Source organism: Pinus tabuliformis, chromosome 6, assembly GCF_031772625.1.
Source record: "Pinus tabuliformis cultivar Carrire ecotype Pingquan chromosome 6, CPIR1, whole genome shotgun sequence".
Classification (NCBI taxonomy): domain Eukaryota; kingdom Viridiplantae; phylum Streptophyta; class Pinopsida; order Pinales; family Pinaceae; genus Pinus; species Pinus tabuliformis.
In genome coordinates this window covers 1,890,649,098-1,890,674,740 of record NC_142292.1, presented here as the reverse complement: position 1 = coordinate 1,890,674,740, position 25,643 = coordinate 1,890,649,098, and the positions used below count along the sequence as shown (strand labels likewise).

General features: G+C 36.8%; 2 long non-coding RNA genes across 2 annotated transcripts; one reads left to right on the top strand and one right to left on the bottom strand.

Annotated features, from left to right (window-relative positions):
• Nucleotides 1-1,005: 1,005 nt before the first annotated feature.
• LOC149266713 (uncharacterized) lies at nt 1,006-1,908 on the top strand. The gene is made up of 3 exons (XR_016253023.1): nt 1,006-1,361; nt 1,497-1,531; nt 1,709-1,908. It is a non-coding gene; the product is annotated as an uncharacterized LOC149266713 (long non-coding RNA).
• Nucleotides 1,909-4,456: 2,548 nt separating this feature from the next.
• LOC149266712 (uncharacterized) lies at nt 4,457-7,690 on the bottom strand. The gene is made up of 6 exons (XR_016253022.1): nt 7,466-7,690; nt 7,115-7,318; nt 6,793-6,858; nt 6,632-6,698; nt 4,923-5,991; nt 4,457-4,851 (listed from the first exon to the last, which is right to left on the bottom strand). It is a non-coding gene; the product is annotated as an uncharacterized LOC149266712 (long non-coding RNA).
• Between the last annotated feature and the right edge of the window lie 17,953 nt (nt 7,691-25,643).

Below are 25,643 nucleotides of genomic sequence, written 5' to 3'. Positions count from 1 at the left end.
AATATTTGCCCATATCAATGAGCCAAACTTTTGCTTCCTCTTACGATTCCCCATCAAAAATTGATGGCTTAATCTTTTTAAATTCACCTTGAAATTCAGTTTTCTGTCTTTTGGTTTTGTGCTAGTTGGATACATTGTCTGAGCACTCTTCTTTGTTTTCCCCATGTTTCTCAGCTGACCAGCGTTTTCTTCTCCATGTTGCATCATTGGGGTCTTCTCTTGGTCCTCAACACTGAGATCTGGATGTAGTTGATTATGTCTATTGGACAGACCTATGAGAATTTTCTCCTATTCTTCACGTAAACTTTCATTATCTGTTCTTAAATTCATCATTTCAGCACGCAACTGCTGAACAGTTTTGAGTAATGCGGCATTAGCCTGTCGTGATTCTTCGCCCAACTGTATCCAAATGTTAGGATTAGCGTTTACGTATGTGGTTTCGAGTGAACCGGTTGACCTAGGACTTCCTTGCATTTTTCCCTATTTCTTTTGTTGGTGTGATATTTATTTATTTATCTGTGTTCACACATAATTTTATTTAGTTAAAAACATAAGTAAAATTACTTCCAGTACATGTCTGTTCCAAAAGAGTCTCAGTGTACAAACCTGAGCTCTGATACCATTTGTAACATCTAAATGACAATTTTATATAAAAACTTACAAACTACATTAATAATAATAAAAAATAATAATATTATCAAGATACAACCATTAAGCAATATATAATGACCCATGATAATACATGGATACGCGTAAATATCAATGCACTTATGGAATTCGGACAATTTCGTATGTGACTGTATGTTAAATTAATGTACAGGTAAGGAAATCCGAGTGGGGATCCTCTTGGTTCAATGTCCACATTTATCCAGGGTAGGTTATCTTGTGTTGGCACTCGTACGAGGTAACACGCGGCGAGCAGCTGGACCATGGTAAAGTACTCGCACTCGATCCTGCCATTTGTTTCGATTTGCCACCATTGATCTTCATCCAGCAATATGATGGCAAAGGATGGGTAGGGTTTGGTTCTCTAACTGACTCTTCGCGTCTGAGGTGTTTCATTGTTGCAGATGCTCCAATCTCTCGTGCTACTTTGCGATGGCTAGGGCTGTCAAAAGAACTCAACACTATGTGGCATTCTCTGTGGTTTGAAACAATGGTGACGGCAAAACCTTCTAGCGCAGGTACGCCATACAACTTGGTAGACAAAGAGTTTTATCTGCTCAGATTTGAGGGTTTTATGCCGGTTTGGGGTTTCTACCTTAAACCTGTCGTAAAGGTCCCATATCCTTATAAAAGTGTGGCCTTAGAGGTTTCAGAGGTGGTGGAATGCAAGCAGTACCACGAAACACTTGAAGAAGGTAATCCTCCCATAGTGGAATTCCATGGAACAGTTCTCATTACAATTTATTTTTTTGGTATGGTTTTACTTTTGGTTTCTATGTTCTCACACTAGGCTTCTTAGTTCGTCGCTGATACCACTCGTTGATTTACAGATAGGTGATTCATCGAGGAGATGCCCCAAACTCAGGTAAGAATCCTCTCATGTATCAGTCGATACATGAATATGTAGGAAAGGTTCTAGCCCACACTGTATTTAGTAACTCTCGACCACTTGTGACAGGTAAGCTACCTCTTAGAAATCTTGGTGTTTAAGACCACGGCCATTAAACTCATAAGAGCTCACAGCTTTCTGGTGGCTTTACAGGTTGGCACTAAGTCCTTGGTATTACTATTCCGGTTTGTTCGCTAAAGGGGTGGTTTCTTGGAGGGTTTTCTCCTCTTGAACAAGTTTAAGTTATGGATGTATAAACTATTCTCTTTTTCTTTAATACCGGTCATACGACAAGGTCCAGTTGTCGATAGTTCTTCTATTTGAAATGTGAAGCTAAGTGTATTGAATATTTATACCCATCTCGACAGTTTGTTTAGGAAATCTTGTGAAACTGTTTTCGTATTTTGTGCTTGATTTAGAAGAATGGCCTGTAATAATGTTTCTTAATTATATGGAAAGGTCGATAATGACTCTAGATAGTTTTTCTGATAGCGTCAACTGCTTCATCATTTTCTCTTGGTTTAAGAAATGCATGCTCTTAGTTTATTACAGTGTTAATATGAAGTAAAAATATATTGTCCTCAATTTCCGTGTGGACCAATGTCCTGCGACATTATTGATATGTACACTGTACTTAATCAGATATGATAGTTCTGGTCAAATTTCTTGTAGTATTATCTATTGTGTATTAAGTTTCATTTATTCACTATGTAGGATCTCATTAGGTGGATTCTCTAAGGATAAATTCTACTGAAGGTTTCACTGTCATGACATACTTAGCTTTTTTTCTTAACTCAGGGTAGGAAATCATTTAATATTTGGTCGAATCTTTAATCTTCTGTTCTATTAATAATTATGGTTGATATGATATTATGTAAGAAAGGCTATTTACAATTCCCTTTATTTTATTGATATGTTATGTTTGCATTGATATTGTCTAGGAATCATCTCCTGTTTTTGATCTACAAAACAATTAATTCTATTGTAATCATTCAATTTATCCATTGTAGGTTCCATGGGTATTAGCTAAGAAGTGAGCCTTCCATCCTGTTTAATTGTTTAACCTGCAAGCCACTGATAATATCTGCAGAAATCTTTTTATCTTACTTATCAGTTATCCTGCAAGACAATAATAATGTACAGTCCGATAATAAATCTTTAAAAGCTTTCTATATTACTTACTTTTTATCATGGAAGAAATAATAATATTTTTGGAAAAATCTCTCCTCCCAACCACGAGTCTAGAAATCACGTCGAGACTCTCCCCCGAGCACTTTCTATCTTTCACACTGGATTACATCCAGTTACAATCAGTACCATGGGCCTCTGGACTCCTTGTCTAGCCTCAATCTCAATACTTTCTTATCAACTATATTGAGCAACTTTCCAACTGGTTTATTCCACCCAGCTTTAGGATAGATTTTTCTTGCCCTCTTCCACTCCATATATTTCCCTTTTCAGGGAGAGAGTAACTACACAAAATAGATTTATTCTTGTTAAAGTAATATTACTAATAATTTTGGTAACCACAATATATGTTTCTTGGCATTACAGCCTCAATCAGTTAATATTTAACATCAAAATGTAATAAAACTTACATTAACATCTAGTGAAGATCAACTTAGTAATCTCTGTGATTTTGGGGTGTTACAATTTCTCACACATTTAATTTAAAATTTGATATTTAACATTTCTGAAAGAGTTACTACAACCTTTTTAGGTGCATAAATGTTCAAGTATTAATTTCTTATATAATGAAATTATATTTAAAATAATCTTTTTAAAATCCACCGAAAAGTTGAGTAAATTGTAAATCAGATAGATTAACTCAAGCAAATAGATTTTAATAATAAAAAATTATTTTAAATTCGTAACACATGAATATTAGTAATTTGTCTCTATCGAGTAAAGATAACTAATGACAGCTAAATGGAACTGCAAATTAGCAATGTTGGCATGGAAATAATGCTAGCTAACATCTACAATATTAGTAAATCGTCTCTATCCATTAAAGACAATTAACGATGACCAAATTAGCTGCAAATTAACAAGTTGGTGTGAAAATAATGGTAGCTAACATCTGCATTAAATGTTTCCAACAGAAAATATCGACATAAGTGGCCCCAAGAACGTATACAAAATCATTAAAACCATTGTTGAGTTGTGGTTTAGTGGCAATTTATAGAAATACAGTAATTTTTTTTTTTTATTTAAATTTTTTTAAACTAGAATTGCACATTGAATGTATATATTGTAGCTATAAGGAATGAAATAAACCTTGCCAACTAAATCAAGCACTGGTTCGAACCAAGTAAATCAAGCACTGCTTTGAACAAAAATAGTTGCAAGTAAATCTAATCCCAGTTATCATCTTTGTAATTAATTCAACCATTGTAGAATTTAAATAGAATATAGACTATCACTATATAATATATGTATATTACAGGATTGAAAAGGTTGAGACCACGCAACTCAGGGATATCATAAGTGAATTCTGGTCCTTTTCAGAACAACGGTTCTGAGTGCAAATAAGTGGAATATGAAACACAAATATGGTTCCCTACACTCGAAACCTACCTACTTAAATTAAAGCCCAACCTAATGCAGATGCATAAAAATTTATATATAAATTTTCTGAGAGCTGAAATATTATGCATATTATTCACAACAGCGGCCTGATAAATAACAAAATCATTACTCATATAATGAGTGAATCGAACTATATTTCCAAAGCTATCTGCTAAACTAAGGAAGACTAGCGTACAGTTATTCGAAAAAGAACAATAATAAGTTTTAAATTCGAAACCATGAAGGAAAATTGGAAGACCGTCATTAACTGTTCATATATAGTATAAATAAATCCAGACCCTATATTGATAAAAATAGCTAAATCATACACAATTACAGAAATACAATTATATTAAGTACAAATGGTGTATGTGCAATCACACTCACACACACACACAGATTTACATTCAGATTACTCTATTAAATAGAGTTTCCGAGACCCAACTTATTCCTAATTTAGATAGAGAGGTTGAGAGAATTTCTCAACCATCACAAACCAACTCCTTAAATATGGAATGTGAGCATTAACTCCAACATCCCCCTTAATGATTACATTACATGAAAATAACAAAATAATCAAGCTTATCAGTAGATGCTCCATCAAGTTGCCTCGTAACCCTCGGAAAGGTGTAGTTGGCAAGTTGGATTCCCGAGTTCCCTTCCTCAACTCCCGAATCAAGGACCTCCCGAAGTCAATTACTGGACAGCGTCCCACTCTGTGGCATAACCTCATTAGGAAACCCGAATCAAGGACCTCCCGAAGTCAATTACTGGACAGCGTCCCACTCTGTGGCATAACCTCATTAGGAAACCACTTCCACGTCTACCACTAATGAGGGATCCTTCCCTAGATCCGCAACTGCCATACTATCTGGACAACCATCCATATTGAACCTTACTACTTGATCTTTAAGTACTGGCATCAGACACATAGTTGAACTGCTAGTTATTTTAAAAGAGTTTAATAAATCCCAGAAAATACACCAAACACTGCCTTCTCAAGTCAGAACAAAATGGGCCGCTCACGCCACGGTCGTTGGCCGCTCGAACTAGTCTCCAGGTGACAGATGAAAACAACGCCCTTCTCTCCCATTTGAGCCATTGTGCATGGCAGTATACATAAATGCTACAGCGCGGCAATATCCTTCCTTGCTGCATAATCCACCTCAGCAAACCTGAAGGCGATTCCCAAGGAACCAAAGAGTATAGAAAGCAATGAAGCAGCTTCAGAGAACCGGGCCACGCCCAAATCATCGTTCTCGGCTATGAGCATGGCCGATAATTTTTCAAAAACTTCTGAAATCAAACGCAGAGGCTTCTCCACCTCGCATATGACTTGGCCTTCGTCTACTGACACAAACTTTGTCTAAGGGCTGCTGAAGAATGTTGGACGCGTTTTCTTGTATGAGTTCCGCAGAAACAACAAAACAAAATTATGATATCGCTAGACTGAGAACACATACTTCACACGGTCGGCAGCGATCCAAACCGGATTCAACTCGGCATAAATGAAAAACCACGGATTGATTTCTGCAGGAAGACAATTTTCTCACATACGGGATAACAATTCCACGCTGGTAATAGTCTTCACACAGCTTAGATCTCCTGATAATAGATCAGCTCAGGTGGCAGATCAACTCTACACACAAATCATTCGACCCGATCCACATAAATCTTCACATGTTGGCATGGCTGCTCCTCACCGATTTGACCAGATCGTGACCTACATGACTCTACAGCCACTACACAGGTCCTTCCTCGGTTTTACAGCCTCAACGTGAGTCAATGGCTCACAGTAGATTCCCTCAGTCCTACAGGTCCTTAACTGCTCTCTTCCATGAGCTCGCCTACTCACCATTCAGTGAAACCTAGTCATAAACTCAAGAATCACTTTATGCTCAGATACCATGATAAAAATAGCTAAATCATACACAATTACAGAAATACAATTATATTAATCACAAATGATGTATGTGCAATCACACTCATACACAGATTTACATTCAGATTACTCTATTAAATAGAGTTTCTGAGATCCAACTTATTCCTAATTTAGATAGAGAGATTGAGAGAATTTCTCAACCATCACAAACCAAATCCTTAAATATGGAATGTGAGCATTAACTCCAACATATATTATGATCGAGGGTTCATCCACCAAAATTCTCAAAGAAAACGGTGCGCACGGGAAAACCCAAAATATATTATTTAAATTCGAAACCTTGAAAGAAAATTTACAAACGCTCGTTAACTATCCATATATAGTATAAAAAATAAAATTCAGACCCGATATTATTTAAATTCGAAACCCTGGAGGAAAATTTACAGACGCTCATTAACTATCCATATATAGTATAAAAACTAAAATTCAGACCCTATATTATGGTGGACGATCCATCAACCAAAAGTATCAAAGAAAATGGTGCGAATGGAAAAACCGAAAATATATTATGGTTGTAAATTTCAAAATCGTAGATGGACATCATGATATAGATATAACTGACGAACCTGGAAACCCAAATCACTAGATATAACCAGAAATAATGTATGCAACGCATAGTCAGTGACCAATTTCCTGCAAGGAAGGGAACAACGGAGCTAGGTTGGTACTTCTTCCAGCACAAACAATGATATTAATAACCCACTCATTGGGAGAACAAAGAATTTACCTGAGTATTTCTTAAAGGGATCAAGGGAATCTCTTAGTAGACCACCACTAGAAAGCATATTGAACGCTGCAAGCATACACGTCTTTGTAAATGCTTACTGTCATTCAAAAAAAAAAAACTGAAAAACTATGCGAGAGGTTAAATTATAGTCATTTACCACAACATAATGATAACCCTGCAAGAGACCAAGAACCTATTTCTGGAATTGTAGCGGTAATTTGTGCAAAGAATGCGAAGACAGTAAGTCGCACAGAAAATTACCCTCGCGGAAGAAAGGAATATAAGTTTAACTAGTAGATTAGTCAGACGCTAGCAAGGATACCTGAGCCAAATCTGGAAGGGCAGAATGCAGTGAAAATGAAGCTTAGCCCCTGCCATGACCGAGCTCGGTTATAGGGTAGCGCTGACAAGAGTGAATGGCGAACAAGCGGTAGGGGTAGGCATTCTGTTACCCTAACCTTCTCCAAGCGAATACCCACCGTCAGATCTGAGAAAGAGTGATCACTTACACAGCGTAATGATAACCCTGCAAGAGACCAAGAAGTTGTTTATGGAATTGTAACAGTTATATGTGCAAAGAAGGCGAACACAGTAAGTCGCCTAGAAAAGTACACGCGCGGAAGAATGGAAGATAAGGGTAACCAGTAGATTGGTGAGACGCTAGAAATAATACATGAACCAGAGCTGGAAAGGCAGAATGCAGTGAAAAGTGAAGCTTAGCCGCTCCCATGGTGAAGCTCGGTCGTAGGGTAGCACCGGCAGGAGTGAATGCTGAACGAGCAACCGGGGTAGGGATTACATTACCCTAACCTCCTCTAAGCGAATACCCACCATCAGATCTGAGAAAGAGCAATCCACAGACGAGATATGACCACCTGTGCTTCGGCTTACCGACACATGCAAGTGACTAGATTGTCCAAAAGGTTGAAGTATGGCACTTGACCGGTTCAAAAAATGACTACCACCAACTGGAAAAAGTTCCATTAATGAACTATCCACGTACTCTGACATCGAATAGAGCGTTGCTTTTTGCATTACAAGTATGGGGTCCATAGATTTCCATATTCGTCAATAGATTTTGCATGTAATTTATTTTATTAATATTCCTATATCAGAATGAAATGGGACATTATATATCGTACCCACTCAATAATGGACCAACAATATATTAAATCTCATCCCAAGGATTATTTTATTATATAAAAATGACAAATACAATAACATAATCTTGAATCAAATAGTAAGTTGAATTAATAAAAATACATTTTGGAATGAACAAATCTGTTAATGAAATAGCAAGTTGAATTAATAAAAAAACATTTTACAATGAACAAATTTGTAATTTGGTTATCGTGTGTTTTTATATTTTACAATGGTTTAAGCATATTTTATTACATATATTTTTTAATTATTTAAAATAAATAAAATGTAAACATATTTATTAGATATATATTTTTAAATATTTTAAATAAATATCCCGGATGCGGGTGATTAAGAGCCGCGAGAATGACACGGGCCATCACGTGGCCGGGTGTCACGACCACAATCAAGGGCGGTACCATGCGTTAAGGCAGTTTAATGAAGTTAAGAGCGGAGACGAGACGGCATTAATGCCTGTCCTCTCGGCTCGAGGGAGGCAGATGGGCAGTAGGGTGATGGAGAAGTTTAAGCGGGGGAGGATGGCTGGTTCGAGGGAGTATGGTGAGTCTGGTAGGGAGACCCTCCTCTGCGCAAGCCGCAAGGTGAATGCAGAGCCGAGGGGGGAAACGGAAGATTGTCAGCACGTCGTCTGTGAGACTGCTCCCCATCGTTGGAGGGTGAACTGGAGTTATATGCTGAATGTCCTGTTGCTAATTCTTGTTGTTCGAGAGGTGAATTTGCTCTGTCATTGGGCTCGAGGGGCGGATTCAGGAAATTGGGGTGGGTTCTGGAAGTGGGCTCTGGAAGCCTGCTCTTGGAGCTGGTCCTCAAGTCTGGTTCTTGGCGCTAATTCTTGGAGCTCAGGCGCGTTAAGGCAGTGGACTCCTGAGGCCAGAGACAGAGCGTGGTGGTGGAATTCGCTCTTGCTACTGGGAGTTGCGTTAGTCCTGGTGAATGCTCACAGTATTGACATTGAAAGGCAATTAAGTATGCCGAGGGATAGGCCACGAATGGGTAGCCGGAGGGGAGGAATTCAAGGTCGAGCGCCGCCGAGAGAAGACCATCACTCCCCTTCTTCTTCAATAGAAGTCACCTCGCAGCCCTGTTGGTTTCAGGATAGTAATGACGAAGTTGGAGGGCAGAAGGAAAGCAGCCCTATTGATGGAGATAGCCAGAGAGAGCTTCCCATGCTCAGGTATCGTCTCCCCTGTCCGCATGTCAACTCCTCTCTAATTGTGACAATTGTTGTGGAACCTGGCATTGAGCATCAGTTGAATAGGCAGCATTCCAGTGGGGACGACTCCCCTGTCGCTTGCCTTCCCGTGGGTGAAGAAATTGGATGGGCTCAGCCCGAGCGCGTTCCAGGGATGGGTTGGTCGGTTCCGTGTCACGCGGGTGGGCTGAGATTGGAACGCCCTGGCCCCAATCTGGACCCAGAAGCTGGCCCCTCGGTTCGTGCGGTTACTCCTCTGCCTGGTCCGAGTAAGGGTAAGCAGAGAATGGAAGGCTCTGACCCCAATTTGGATCCTGGAGCTGGTCCCTTGGTGAGTGCAGCTAAGCCTCTGCCCAGTCCGAGTAAACTTGCCCGAAATGACAGTCCTCATAAGATCATTCAGCTCTCGGATTCGGAGAATACGCTCCACTTCGGATGCAGAATTGCAGAGGAGCTCCAGTCTACTGATGAAGAATGAATTTGTCATGGTAATTTCTGTTTTGTATGGGATTTTCAGGGGCAATTCGGTCATATTGTCCATAAGTCGGCTTTATAGTCCAAATGTCGCTTGTAAATGTCCAAGTGTCAAGTGTTTATGTCCAGTAGTTTGTGTCTTTGTCTGTGTCAAATGTGTTTATGTGCATCAAATGTTCAGTCCAGCTATGGACAATTTTTCAATGCTATGTAATAGAGTCAGCAGGGGTACAACGAGTCACCCAATTTTGAATACATTCAAGTTGGGTGCTGCAATATGGGCAAGGCCAGGGAGCATGAGAAAATCCACTTAAACCTTGCCCTCTGTAATCTTTTTTGTATATTTGTTTTGTAAAGATAATAGAAGTAGTCAAATTCAGAAAAAAAAAAAATATTTTAAATAAATAAAATGTAAATTTAATTAGAATTTATGTATTTTTTAATTTAAATAAATAAAGATTATTAAATATTTTTTAAAGTTGTATAGATTTTAAAAGTTTAATATTAATATTTTTTGTTTTCATAATTATTGTCAGGCGAGGAGGTAACTCCTCAAATGTGATTATTTTATTCATTCAGGTTGTTCATTATTACATACAAGAGGCAGTGACTGTTGAGTTCATCTCTCGATGACTCTCCATTTCTTCTATTATTTATTTACACTAATTACAGTTGTTCACCCAATCCCTATGATTAGGTGTCAACATTCCCCCCCTAATCTGAAGGGATGTTGGTGAGTCCAAGCATCGTTCATAATCTTTCAAGCTTTTCTCTTCCAAGCGCTTTGGTGAAGATGTTTGCAATCTGTTCATTAGTGGAACAATGGCTAAGATGGATTGTTTTGGCCTCAACATGATGTCAAATCAGATGATATTTTGTATTGATGTGCTTCATTCGATCATGGAACTTTGGGTTCTTGGCCAACTTTATTTCCGAGGTATTGTCAATCATGAGTGGAGTCGATTGTACTTGCTTTACCTACAAATATTCAAGAATTTTTTTGAGCCACACAATTTCTTTTGTTGCCTCAACTGCTGTTACATATTATGCCTCTATTGTGGAATCTGCTAGAACTGATTTTTTGCATGATCTCCAAGAAACAGCTCCTGATCCAAGTCTCATAGCATAACCTAAAGTAGATGCCCCAGTTTCTTTGTCTCCATCGAAGTCTAAATCAGAGTATCCAATCAAGCTGAAGTCTCCCACCTGTGTATACTTGATTCCAAAGTCTTGAGTTCCCTTCAAGTACTTTAGAAGTCTTTTTGCAGTAGACCAATGTCCCTCACAAGGATTTTGCATAAACCTGAAGAGGATTCCAACATCAAATGAAATGTCTGGTTGGGAGTAGTTAGGTAATTGAGACTCCTTACAAGTTGTCTATACTTTGTTGCATCCTCAAATTCTTTTCCCTCAATGGACGTGAGCTTTAAGTTTTGTTCCATTAGAGTACTTAGACGATTTCATTCAGTCATGCCAAATATATTCAACAGATCTCCAATGTACTTCTTTTGAGAAAGGAAGATGGACTTTGGATGTTGAGCTACTTCAATACCAAGATAGTAATCAACATAGCCTAAATCAGTCATTTCAAAACCTTTCCTCAATTCCTTCTTTATGGATGCAATGTAGCTCTCATTGTTCCCTGTCATCAAAAGATCATCTACATATACCACAAGATACACAACTATTTTGCCAACCTTCTTGACAAACAAAGTTGCATCATCAAGATCATAATGTTTGAAATTGAGTTTCAGAAGATGCTCAGTTAGTTTTTCATACCAGGCTTGCGGTGCTTGTTTGAGGCCATACAAGGATTTCACAAGTTTTCATACTTTATGTTCATGTCCTTTTACAACAAATCCTTCAGGCTGGGACATAAAAACATTCTCTTTTAGATCTTCGTTCAAGAAAGTAGTTTTTACATCCATTTGATGGAATTTCCAACCGTTCTGAGCTATTAGGGCAAAGAGTGTCAGGATGGTAGCACATTTTGTTGTGGGGGAAAAAGTCTCCTCATAATTGACCCCTTCCTTCTGTGAAAAACCTTTTACCACAAGCCTGGCTTTGTGCTTGTCAAGTGAGCCATCAGCTTTATACTTGTTCTTATAGACCCACTTGCAGCCAATTGGTTCGGTTCCCAATGGAGAATCAACCAACTTCAAAGTGCCATTCTTTATTAAGGCATCATACTCCTTTTGCATTGCTTCTTTCCATTCATCATGAGAAGTAGCTTCTTTGAAGGAAGTTGGTTCAAAATATGTAGACAAATTCAATTCACAATCATAAGAAACATCCATATCAACAGTTAAATCAGATTCATCTACATCACCTCCATTTTTCCGCTTTGAATTTCTAGTTCCTGTCTTCCCAACCTCATCATGATGAACGCTTTCAAGTGTATTTGTCAGCCACTTTGGGGGACCTTTCTCAGATGGTCTAGGCTGGTCCGTTGATTGAGTTGAGACTGAATCAAGATTGAGTCTCCCAATTCTGTCAATCACATCACTCAAAGTGTCATCCGTTGTTGGAGTTTCATGTGGGGGAGAGAGTGCTTGAGAAGAAGATTCCACATGTTGATCTAGTATAGGAATCCCCCCTTCAAGATGTGGAATCTGATTATCAAATTCTTGAAATGATTTTGCATTTGTGAATCTATCCAAGCGATCAAGTTGTCGCTCAACAACATTGTCAGTTTTAGATGATTCAACAAAGATTACATCTCTAGATACAACAAACTTTTTATTGACTTCATCATAGAGATGGTATGCTTTGGAGGTGTTTTAATACCCCAGGAAGATACACTTACGACTTCTTGCACCAAGTTTGTTTCTATGTACCTTTAGTATCAAGGCATGACATGTAGAACCAAAGGCCATAAGATGCTTTACCGAAGGAATGTTCCCATACCACATTTCATAAGGAGTCTTGTTTCTAATAGCATTAGATGGACATCTATTCTTTACATATATAGCACATATAACTTCATTAGCCCAAAACATCAATTTTACATTTTGGAAAAACATCATGGAGCGCACCATATTTAAAATTGTCCTATTCATTCTTTCAGCTACTCCGTTCTGTTAGCGATTATAAGGTGCAGTTGTTTGATGTTTGATCCCATGTTGGCGAAGATAGTTTTCAAATTCATTTGAAGTGTATTCTTTTCCATTATCAGTGCGAATAGAGCCAATATGAGACTGTGCATCATTTTCAATCCATGTATGAAAGTTCTTGAATGTTTGAAAAGCATCATATTTGTTCTTCAACAAATAAACCCAACACATTCTGCTGTAGTCATCAATAAATGTCTTCATATATTTATTTCCATTTGCAGAAGGAACAGGCATTGAACCACATAAATCTCAATGAATGAGTTCAATTTTTTTATGTGCTCTGGAATGTGAATCATGAAGAGACTCTTTTCTATGCTTTCCTAGAATGCAAGCATCGCATTGCTTAAATTTCCTAGGAATTGTAGGCAAACCAATAACACCATTTTTCCTCAACAAGCAGAGGTTGTCATGGTTCAAGTGTCCAAATCTAGCATGCCATAATAAACTTGCTGGAAATGTACCTTCTTCATAATGAGAATTGTATGAGAAATTTTGTGCACGAGCAGAGGTACCCTGCAGCTTGAGAAGCCTTTCTTCTTCTATCCCCGTCATGACAAGTGAGTGGTCCAATGCTTTTCTCACCTCAAGCTTTCCACCAAACATATGAATGGAGTGTCCTTGCTGGTGGATGTGGACCAAGGAAAACAAGTTTCTCCTCAGTTGTGGGAGATATAGAACATGATGCAGAAGAAAGTCTGGAAGACCAGGAAATTTAAGCCTAATTGTGCCAAGCCTTGATGGCTTGAGTTTTGATTTGTCTGCAAAGTATATTGCTCCATCAACATTGTCAGTGAATTCTTCAAAAAAAATGTCTTCTAAAAGTTATGTAGCAAGTTGCTCCTGAATCAAGCAACCAATCATTTTTTCAAGAAGCAAGTGAAGCATTAAATAAGTCTTCATTTACTGCAATATTATAGTGTTCCACAACATAGTGAAAGGATTTAGATGCTTTACCTTTCTCTTTGTCATTAGTTTTACCTTTGGGTTGGTTTCTTTCCTACTCAATTATGTCCCAAGGAAACTTGCATGTTGATGCATCATGTGATCCATCTCTTTTGCAGCGTATATACTGCAAATCTGACTTTTCTCCTTGAGAGTGTCTGCCCCCCCTGCATCTGAATTGTCTTCCTCTTCCTCTTTGACCACCTCTTCCTCTGGAAGAATATTGAGCAAGATTATTTTCTCGATGTACAAGACACAAAGCCTCTTCAGAAGACTGAGGAGTTGTCATGTTCCAAAAATCTTTCTCTCTTTCAGCAATTTTTTTTACAACGGAGTCAAAGGTAATATCTTTGAGGTTTCCATTTGCTTGTAATGACTCAAGATAATTTGAGTAAGTGGGATAAAGTGCCTAGAGAAAAGCTATCAAAGGAATGTCAAGTTCAACATTAGTGACTTTGATATCATGCATAATAAATTTTACTTCTGATGCAAGAGTAAGAGGATCATCATTTTATAATTCAAGGGTGAATAATTTAATCATGAGTTGAACAACTTCAAGTGCAAAGTGTGAGTCATAGAGTTCCTTCAGTTTTTGTAAGGCTTCGAAAGCATTTGAAAATGGCGAAATATTGCGACTCACCTCTTCATTTACTAATGCTGCAATCAATGCATAAGCCTTTCTATTCTTATTTTCCCAAATTATGAATTGCTTATCTGAGGTAGGCTGTTGTGGCTGTTTGTCTCTGTCTCCAACACACACTCCTTTCCACAGCTCATTAAAAATGAGAGTGTGTTTGATTTTCCGCGACCATTCAAGATAATTCTCCTTCCCATTGAGAACCACTCCCACAATAGATATTAATGAATGCATTGTAAGATCTGTGTACCGTGGGAAGAAAAAAAATTGATTCTGATATATGAAGACAGAGGTATTATGTGGGGAAGGTGTTATTAGAGGAAGAGTGATCCCATCATTAGGTGTCAACAATTATATAAATCAAATATATAGTAAAATAAACATCAATTTATGATTTAATGTATTTTTAAATATTTATTTATATTTTTATTTTTATTTGAATAAATACATTTATTTTATTATTTATTATATTTTGAAGAGATAATATTTATTAAAAATAAATTATCATAAAAGGGAATAAGAATAAATGGATGAGATTTAATATATCAATTTAATATTTATAAAAAGTTATTTTAATTATTATCAATTTGTTGTTTTCATTATTACTAATTTAGTTGTTAACATGAATCTAATGTTGTTTGACATGTTTTCATTTACATGGCTATACGGAATTCTATGCCACCTCCACAAAGATCTCGTACATCTCATGTTTCCGTTACCACTAAATTTCGAAAAAATTTTAAAATATTAAAAAAAATGGGGAGTTATGATAACCAAACTTCAATATTTATAAATTGATATAATATGTTTGTATTTAGCTTTTATATTTTTATTTAAAATTATAATTTTCTTTTGATGTTTTAAAATGGTTGACGTGTAATTAGGATGATAGTTTATGTTATATTAATTATTAATATTATACAATATATATGTTTTGAAAATAATGAATTAAAATTATATAAATATAAAATATTGAAATAGATTTTATTTTAGGTATATATGTGGGTCGTTAACACTTTAAGAGTTTACTACAAAATTTTATAGATATTAATGTAATTTTATTTTCTAAATTTTGTTTGTTAGGAAATTTTGAATTAATAAGGTTAAACTATTCTAAAAATTATGATGTGAAAGTATATGTATTATATTTAAGGGTTTTAAAATTAAGATGTTAGTGTTATGTGTAGTGGTGGAGAATATAAGTCATTTGAAATATGGTTAAGAGAATCAAAACTAATACCATAAATAATATGTATTTATGTTTTATAATTATGATATTTGTCATACATAGAAAATATAATAGAAATGAATAGTTTTTTTATGAAAAATTATATAGTTGAAATATATAAAATTGATCTTATGAAAATATGCATTTTAATTAAACGTGAGTATATTTTAACAGGTATAGTTACAAACTTTTTATGTTTATGTCGAGCTTATGATAACTTCAATATAGTTACAAAGTTTTTATGTTTGTGTCAAACTTCTGAAAACTTCATAAATTGCAAACTTTGCCTTTCATAAATATGAATTTATGGTTAATGTCCAGTTTAATATTATATTGAAAAGGTTTTGTGTCATGTGCTCATCTAAATCATTTTTTTTTACTATGGGGGATTTGTCATTGTTAATATGGTTAGAAAATTTTTATGTTTGTGTCAAGGTTATGAAAATTTATGTTTTTATATGTTTTGTGAGGGTAATTATCATATATTTAACTTTCCCATCTTTGAGAAAATTTTTCAAAAAGTGGTTCTTGCACACTGGTTATAAATTTCAATAATTTTGGACTTTTAAGTTGCACTATTTGAATTGGTGAAATATCGAAGGATATAGAAAGAAAGAAAAGATGAAAAAGGATTTTTTTCCTAATACTATTGTCATTTAACGTTTTTTCTTATATTCTTTGCAGTACAAAAGGAAACTGTTCCTTTCTTTCCAACAAAGTTTGTTGCTTTTAGTATGGATACTGCTATTTGGAAATTTCTCCACTTTGACATTATTGAGATTCTCTTTCATTGGCTTCCTTTATCGGTGTTGATGAAATTTAAATTGGTTTGTAGACAATGGTGTCTTGTTTTTGAAAACCTGTTTTTTCTTGCGGCTTGTGGTTAATGTTGTGAGAAAAAGTTAGGATTTATTTCTTTGTCCACTCCTTTTCACAATGATTTCTTCCTAACATCATACCTTAACAATGGTGGTCGTTTTTTGACTATGGTGTTTCCTTTTCTTCATTTTGCATACATAATTGAATGTACAGTGGGATCAATGATTCTCTTCAGCACGCTTGGAAGTTATTTGCATACAAAAAACTATTTCATTGTTAACCCTTTTACCAAGACCTTTAGAAATGTTGGACTTCTTAGCGTTGGGGAGCAAAGATTCTTCTCTTTATTTCAAAAATGTAGTCCAGGAAATTATGAATGGGTGTTTTTGAAACATGTTTGTGAAAACATGGACTCACATTTTCTCATTTGCAGTAGTGTTGACAATGTTTGGAAGAGGACGGAGCTTCCATATGGTGGTGTAACTCCACCAAAGGAGGTTATCTTCTTTGAAGAAAAGTTTTATTGGGTATATCTAGACAAAGATTATGAAGATTACCCTTCTTATGGTTACATTATCTACTGGTTGGAATTGAACAAAAATAATTGGGGTTATACGTTTGTGCCTATTGTTGACATAAAATGTATGTCATTAGGGTTATATAAGAATCAACTTGTTTGTGTTGTTAATAATGATGGCACGTTTGTTTGGTCACTTGAAAAGGTAGAGAATTTTGAATTTGATTGACTATCGAAAGAGAAAAGTTTGGAATATTTTGAAGATGATTGGGGACACAGATGGTCATTGCTTGAATCTGTCTCTTTGGATATAAATACTAAATGTGTAGGTTACATACCTTTGTGCTTAGTTGCAGAAAAAATCCTTATGCTTGGTTTGTCTCAGGTGCAGTTAAATTTGTATGATTTACTGAGTGGAATATGCAAAATAACAATTGTTGATGAATTGTCCGTGCTTGAAGCATTACGCTTCTATCTACAAATAGTTGAAAAATTTGATGATGTCATTGAAAATGGATGATCCGGATTTAAATAGGAACGCAATAAAATATAGAGATAACCATAAAGATAGATATGCAGAGGAAATAATACTTCATTTCATTAATGGAAAATACTGAAATATGCTTACAAATAGAAATAGAAATAACCCAGCTAGGGCGATGGTAGCTTATCTCTGAGAAGAGATGTGTCGGCTACATGCCTCTGAACTGTTCCGAACTGTGTTTACAATGAGGCTTGAAGGCCTATTTATTATTGAGAAACAATGGAAAACCCTTCACATTCCAAAACCTAACCCTAGAAGATGAAACGCCAAATTGTGGGCCCCATTTTGGGGTGAGTTGGACAGTGAACTTCCCGGGGTCGCGAATTGGTTGTATTATCTCCGTTTGACGTGCATGATAGCCTGTTGGAAAGATCTCTCCGAGGACTACGACGGAAAAGACGATTTTTATCAAAAAAATCGGAGGCAGTAGATTTCCCAAAAAACGTCGTTTAGGGCCTCAAAACGACTCCGGAAGTTTAGGACCCGAAAAACTGCTAAAAATAGTAAAATGTGCTATAATTAAGGAAACAGAAAAACTGAAAGAGACAGTTGTTGGGGTCCAAATGGGATAGGTGGGTGGCCACCAACATCCACCTGGATCATTCCTCCCCCCTTAGGAAGCAATGGTCCCCATTGCGTTGAGTTCCTCCCTGAGATGAGGAAGCTTCTGCTGAGCTGGGTCTCTGGTGAGCTGTTCTGCAATCTCTGATGTGTCTAGAAATGGCGGGGAGCATGGTCGGCAATGGTCCACATTGAACACTCGGTGCAAGTGAAGGAATGGAGGAATGTTGTGCTTCAAAGCATTGTTTCCTGTAGCCTTGTTACTGGTGTAAGGACGATGTCGAAGTGGTCTGAGTTTCTGATGGGTTTTGGTAAGGCGCTCCCTCTGCAAATGTAACCAAACTTTGTTGGCCACCTGAAACTTGTGTGGTACCCCTCTGGGTAAGGAGAAGTTGTTCCTATGTTCTGTCACGACTGTATCCCTCTGTTGCTGTTGTTGTGTGGAGGAACCCTTTGCGAGGGTCATGTAAGTAGCAACGATCTTCCCCTTACTTTGGGAGTGAACTAGACAGAAAATAAATTTCCTAGTCTTTGAGATGAGCTTGCTGCCTTTCTTAGCAGTGATCAAAGAGGTGGCGGTAGGTGGGGCTACCTCCGGTATCATGTATAATGAATTATCCAAAGAAATGATGACAGCGCGAGGCCTTGACTCATACACAGCATGTCGCCTCCACAAGTATTGCTGGCGTAATAGTACATCACAAACATCCAGAGGTGTAACATCACACAATACCTCGTCTGTGAAGGGCTTGATGCTGTAGGGAAGGCGACACTGCTGGTGAACTTTGAGATCTCGTCCTTCGTGAAGCCAACCGATACTGTACGGCTGTGGGTGTGGTGTAGTTGGTAGGCCCAACCGCTTCACGACCTCTGCTAAAATGAGGTTCTTTTGGATGCCACTGTCGACAATGAATTGCAGCGGCGAACCCTTCACCCACATCTGTGAGTGGAAAAGACGTTCCCCCTCCTCTGGATCTTCGGGCTCATTTTTCTGGATCTTGGCAGTAGCAACAGTGGCACTTGGCTCCGCATCAATGATCTGCTTCCCTTTTTCATTCCCCTTGTTGGGTTCTGACTCAGAGTCGGAACATGCATCTGATTTGGAAGCCTTCAACTTGGCCACCAGCGACTGCTTGGTCCGACACTCACTTGTGTTATGAGTGGGACTCTTGTGGAACTCACACCACTTTCATGTGTCCTTCTTTGGCTTTGTGGTGTTGTTCTTTTCTTGCAGCTTCGACGGGTTGTCTTGGGTCACCCCGCCTTCGCTTTGTCCTTTGGGCTTTGGATTTGCAGATCCAAAGTCTTGCTTCTTCTGTTTGAACTTTTGCTCGATTTTGACAGCGTATCGGTATGTTGTGTCGAGTGAGGAGATGTTCAAGAACTTCATCTCTTCCTGGATGTATCTGTGTAGGCAGCGGCGGTATTTGAGTACTAGATGCAACTCAGAATCTTTGATACCCAATTGTGTGTGAAGGGTATGAAAAATGTTTGTGAACTTTGACACATCTTGGTCTCGTCCCTGCCGCAGTGTGGTCCATTTGATGTATTTGTCCTAATAGCTTTTGACAGGGTCGTACTGCTCCTTGATGGCATCCCGAAAGTCATTCCAAGTGGGTGCGGCTGAAAACAGTGAGCCTGTACTTTCATCCTTTTGTTCGCAGTAGGTTTCCCACTAGTCCTTGATGTGGGGGACTGCTTTGAGAAGAGCGAAAACAATCTTTTCTCGACTTGAAAATTCATGAACAGAAAAATACCCATCGAGCAGATTTAACCATTTATCTACGGCATCTGCGTCTATTTGACCCTCGAAGATGGGGATTTCAAAATTAACTTGTACCTTAAATGATGTGGCATTTCCAGAGTAGCTATTGGAAGCTGATGCATCGCCTTTAGGTAGCCGCTGAAGTATTTGGGAAAAGTTGTCCATCATCGCGTTCCTTTGTCGCTCGAGGGCTTCTTCGAGCAAGATTTTGATAGGATCTCCTGCCCCCTCATTTTTCTTCTCATCCGCCATGGGAGGTCATCGAGATTTGCGAGGTTGGTCTTGCAAAGGTTCGACCAGTTCCAGACCTAACTCCTTATATCCCGACCTCGTTGGGGACATGCAAAGAAAAATAGAGAAAAAGCAGACCACTCTGATACCATTGATCCGGATCTTAGGAGAAGGCCACTGAGATCTAAAAGATTGAAATGGATCTTGGGAGGAGAGACCCCCAAGATCTTAAAACTTGAATTGCCAGAAGAAAAATAGGAGAATGCCCAATAAAAAAAACCACAAAGAAACTTTTATTTAAAATAGGAATGAAAATAACCCAGCTAGGGCGATGGTAGCTTATCTCTGAGAAGAGATGTGTTGGCTACATGCCTCTGAACTGTTCCGAATTGTGTTTACAATGAGGCTCGAAGGCCTATTTATTATTGAGAAACAATGGAAAACCCTTCACATTCCAAAACCTAACCCTAGAAGATGAAACGCCAAATTGTGGGCCCCGTTTTGGGGTGAGTTGGACAGCCAACTTCCCGGGGTCGCGAATTGGTCTTATTATCTCCGTTTGACGCGCATGATAGCCCGTTGGAAAGATCTCTCCGAGGACTACGACGGAAAAGATGACTTTTATCAAAAAAATCGTTGGCAGTAGATTTCCCAAAAAATGTCGTTTAGGGCCTCAAAACGGCTCCGGAAGTTTAGGACCCGAAAAACTGCTAAAAATAGTAAACTGTGCTATAATTAAGGAAATAGAAAAACTGAAAGAGAGAGTTGTTGGGGTCCAAATGGGATAGGTGGGTGGCCACCAACATCCACCTGGATCAATGGAAATCTTTTTTCACTAATTCCTAATGCAGATTCTATTGTTGACATACCTCCAATACTTGTGGATGTATTCAGTTAGATTTTGAGGCACGAAGATGTTATTTTTTGTGCATTACTGAACACCTTATGTATCTTTAATGTTTTTAAATATTTTTTTAAATCTTTAATGTATCTACAAATGGTGGACAATTTTGATGATGTCATTGAAAATGGAAATGTATTTTCGGTTATTTATAATGGAGATTATATTCTTCACATAGGTGTAGTATGTGTGGATGTATTTATTTAGCATTTGAGGCTTCAACATGTTTGTTTTTTGATAATGCAGAAGACCTTTTGTATATTTTGAAATATTTTTTTAAGATCATTGTAATTTAGCTTTTAAAGTTATATTCACAACATACGTATGGTAAATTTTGAATGTGGTTTGTATCTATTTGTTTTTAATTTATTCAACTTCTTCTTCTATCAATTATGTGTAAGGGGAAAATTTTTGTATGTGTTCCAAATTTGTCATTGGAAGCATAATTTATCAAATATTTCTTCTCTACACTTTTCTTATTTTTTAGTTATTTCAAGATTGTGGAGTATGTATTAGTGTGAAACACAATTGCAAAACGACTTTACAACTATCTTACAATTTGTCATAGAGATGTTGAGTGAAATAAGGACCAAGAGTGGTGCGAAAAAGCCTCCCTCTACTGCTACACGACAATGATTATGTGAATACCAATGGCAGTGGTATCAGCAGAATAAGGAAGCCATTAAAGCATGGAAAAGAGTTTCATATCAATGAAAGAAAAGAGCTTTAGTGAATAATGAAGAAGGAGCACCTGTAAATTGTAAGTATGAAAAGAGCGGTGAAAGATTTGTTTTCATTGTCATTTCATTGCATGTTTATCATCTCAAACAACTTATATTTTTTGAAGGTTTACTAACTTTTCTCTTTTTTCAGAATATTGTATTTCGAAAGAGAGTCATAATATGAACAACAATGGTATTTCCTGTGAAAACAATGAAAGAAATGAAGTTTTTGGAGTTCATGAAAACTGTAGGAATGAGAAATTTCCTAAAATGGTTGAAAATTTGGGAGACTGTGTTGGTGAAGAGGGTCAAGCATTTGTTGGTAGTGGCTATATTGTTAATATAGCTACCCCTCATGATTCTGTATGTAATGTGTTTGTTGGAACAATGTAGGGAGTTTATTTTTTTTTCTTTTTGATTTTCTTTTCTAAAGCCTCTGAACTTTTCACTGTTCATTTTCTGCCCATATTGTTTTTTGAGAACAATGTCAAAATCATTAGTAACCAACAAATAGGTTCAGAAGAAATGAAACTTTTATTTCTTCTTGAATGTGAAGGTCAATGACCAACTTGTTAAAATTCAAGAAATGATGAAATGTACAATAACAATAATCATAAGTTTAGAAACTTTCATTTGTACATAGCAGAATATTTTGTTTTCTTTGTTGTTGATTCTGTTGAAATTTTGGTCTTCTTCCATATATCTTCTCCAATGTTTTATGTTTTTGAATATTGCGTTTATGTAGGGACCCTTGATAGAGATGACAACCTTGGGGCCTATGGAAATGGTGCAACAGATGTTATAATGGAAGATAGGGATTTTGATTCCAGAGAAGAAGTTGCTTCATATGATGTTTTTGTGATAGCAATATGCTTTCTAGAATGGTTGATGATTTGGGAAATGTTGGAAACAATATTTGTCGATGTAGCTGTACAGATAATATTGTTGAAGCTGAATAATATGAAAATAGTTTTCCTCTTGGCGGAGCACAGGTCCCTAATGTATATTTATTTTCAAAGGTTTACTCGTTGTCAATTTTAAATTTATATTGTTTTACAAATGTCTTTGTTGATGTTTTATTGCGGAATTTTGTTCAACTGAATAATGGTTGATGGAGAAATTTGCAAGCAACACAACCAATATTGGTTCGACCACTTGTGCATGGACGATGCAAAAATGAGGAAAATGTAAAAAAAAATTGTTATATTAATATAAATTTGATTTGTCCTGTACAAATTTTGTTCTTACAAATGTTATTTTCTTTTTTCCAAGTAGAATTTGGTTAGGTGTAATGAATATAGAAGAATGATTTCTCAATCTTTTATAGAAAGAAATGATATAACCAAAACCCCAGTTCCACGAGTTGTTTCACATGATCGCCAAGCTAGGATGGTTTTTCGTAGAGAAAATGAAAGTGTTCGATATCATTTTAGCGAACAAATGGTTGATGTGCATAAAAAGTTTCAGTCAAGGATTGATAATTTGGCTTCTGTGCATATGTGCCATGTATGTAATGAATGTTATCTTTGTATACAAGTTGTTAGATTGCATGAGGGGCCAATTTTTAAAATATGTATGTTTGAGAAAGGTTCTCATCTCTTTTCTCACTTTAACAACATGGATCCAGGTGAGTAGCCTGAGGTTCTAGCAATTTTGGCACGAGTTGAAGAGATGTTAATAGCATGAGTAAATCCAATATTGCAAGTAATGCATGCTCCTGGTGGTCAATATAATTATAGTGGCCACACAATATGTTTTCCACAAGATAGTTCTGCGATTGCAAAGAAGCTTCCACGACGTGTTGAGGAACTAGATTTTTTTATTGTAAGAAGGCGAGGTGTAAAATCTGAATACTATGAATGCTATGGGAAGAGACTGTGTGTGATGGATGCGTTGCGTTATAAAATTGAAATGGACAATTAATACAAGGATGTCGAAATTGACATGGATTCAGTTTCTTCTCTCCCGAAAAGACCTACTGATGTTTATATGAGGCCACAATATGTTGATAGTCATGTTGATGATATACCTAGGATGGATGTCAACATTGAAAGAGATGGGGATAATTGTTTGCACTATCACCCATCATTATTTATTTCTTGCTTTCCTAATGAATCCTGGGAAGTTGATCGAATCAAAGGATTTATTGAAAATGGACATAACACATTCGTTGAACCAATAGATTGGCCAAATATTGGTACATCTCCCATTAATGAATATAATATTGAAGGACTTCTAGATATGGAACTCCCCACTTTATCCCCTACCGGTGATGTTGATTGGTTGCATCCTCGAATTTGAAATGTTCAAATGCATGAATATGGTTTTCATCTATTGACATTTTATGATCAGAGATTTGGAAGCCATCCTCACTTTGGATATTTCTTGTTAATAAAGATTATGAGGAATCGTATTCAGGGAACAACTGCATTTTTTTTAAAGAAAATATTCATGAAAATGTGCCTACAATTGTTCAGGAGTTGCGCCAACAACTAATTGATTTGCCAAATAATAATTTGGCTGAGAAATTAATGAATTTTGAATCTTTTCTTAGGTTTATAAGAGCTTATTTGAAAAAGTGTCGTTCTAAATTAACTGATATGATCAACTGATTGGGTTTCCCTAATTTGTTTTTTACATTGAGTGCGGCTGACACAAAGTGGCCTGATTTGCATAGTGTTATGCCTTCAAGCAGAGATTCTGATCGAAAAAGTGAGCATCCCAAAAGGATTCAAAATGTTATTTTGTACCCGCATATATTTTCTATGTACATGCATCAAAGATTCAATATCTTTCGTGACATAGTCTTGCAGAGATATCTTGGTGCTAAAGACTTTTGGTATAGTTTTGTTGTTTTTCCTTTCTGACAAATTTATAATGATCTAAAGGAAAATGTCTGTTTTTATGATTTCTAATCATATTTTAGCTGCATGTTTTCAATCTTTTAAGCTATGAGTGGAATCATCTAGTGGCATCATAGAGGTTCTGCCCATATCCACGATTTTTTGTGGTTTCCTAAAGCACCGGATATGGAAACATTGGATTGGTCCAATGTGATTATTGTTGGTGTAGAAAAGAGGTACTTTGAGAAATACATTATAGAATGGAATATGTGTGACATACATTGTCAAAATGTCATGATCCCTCGAACTTGAAATGATGATCCATGTGTTTTAACCACTGAACAATTTTTTTCTTGTAATGTCGAAGAAGATTATAAGCATTTGGTTAACCATGTGCAAAGGCATACAAAGTGCAGTTTTGATTCTTATTTACGTAAAAATGGGTCTGTTCTTTCATGTCACGATCATGCTCCATGGGAGGTTTGTCTAGAGTCAACATTGTTGATAGATGAAAAAGGGAGAAATAAGTATGAACCAACATGAAATGATGACCGTTTAAAGTCCATAATGTTGATGTTTTAATAATGTGGTGAGCAAATGTTGATTGTTAGCCAGTTCTTTATCAACATCAGGTTTTAAAGTATATTGCAAAATATGATTCAAAGGCAGAGCAAAGAACAAAAAGTTATCATGAAATGTTAACCAAATTTTTTGGTGGGAGTGGGTTTGAGGCCCCTATATCATCTACGTAGAGAAGGCTCCTTGCTGAGATGCTTGTTAAGTGTGACATTGGAGCTCATGAGATGTTTCATTTGTTGCTAAAGCTACCTCTTGTTGTTTGTAGTCAGCAATTCGTCTCCTTGAATGCTGCCAAGAAAGTGTATCAAAGGGTTTCGATGCATTCTGATGAATTTTTGTGCGGAAAAAATTCCATTCAAGTTTATCAAAGCTGACCTATTTTTTTAGAACATTTATGTTGACAGAAACAACAAGATCATGGAGTTTTGAGGAGAAGAAGAGGCAGGACAAATGGAGGCCACGTGATAAGCAGGATATCATTCATGTTTGGCCACGGTTTTATGTTGTTCCTAATGAGGGTTGAGAAGAGTTTGAAACGTTTTGCTGGAGTGAGTTTCTTTTATACAAGCAATTTCATGACGTTGGTTCAGGTATTGAGTTTTCCACTAAAATTATTATTTAG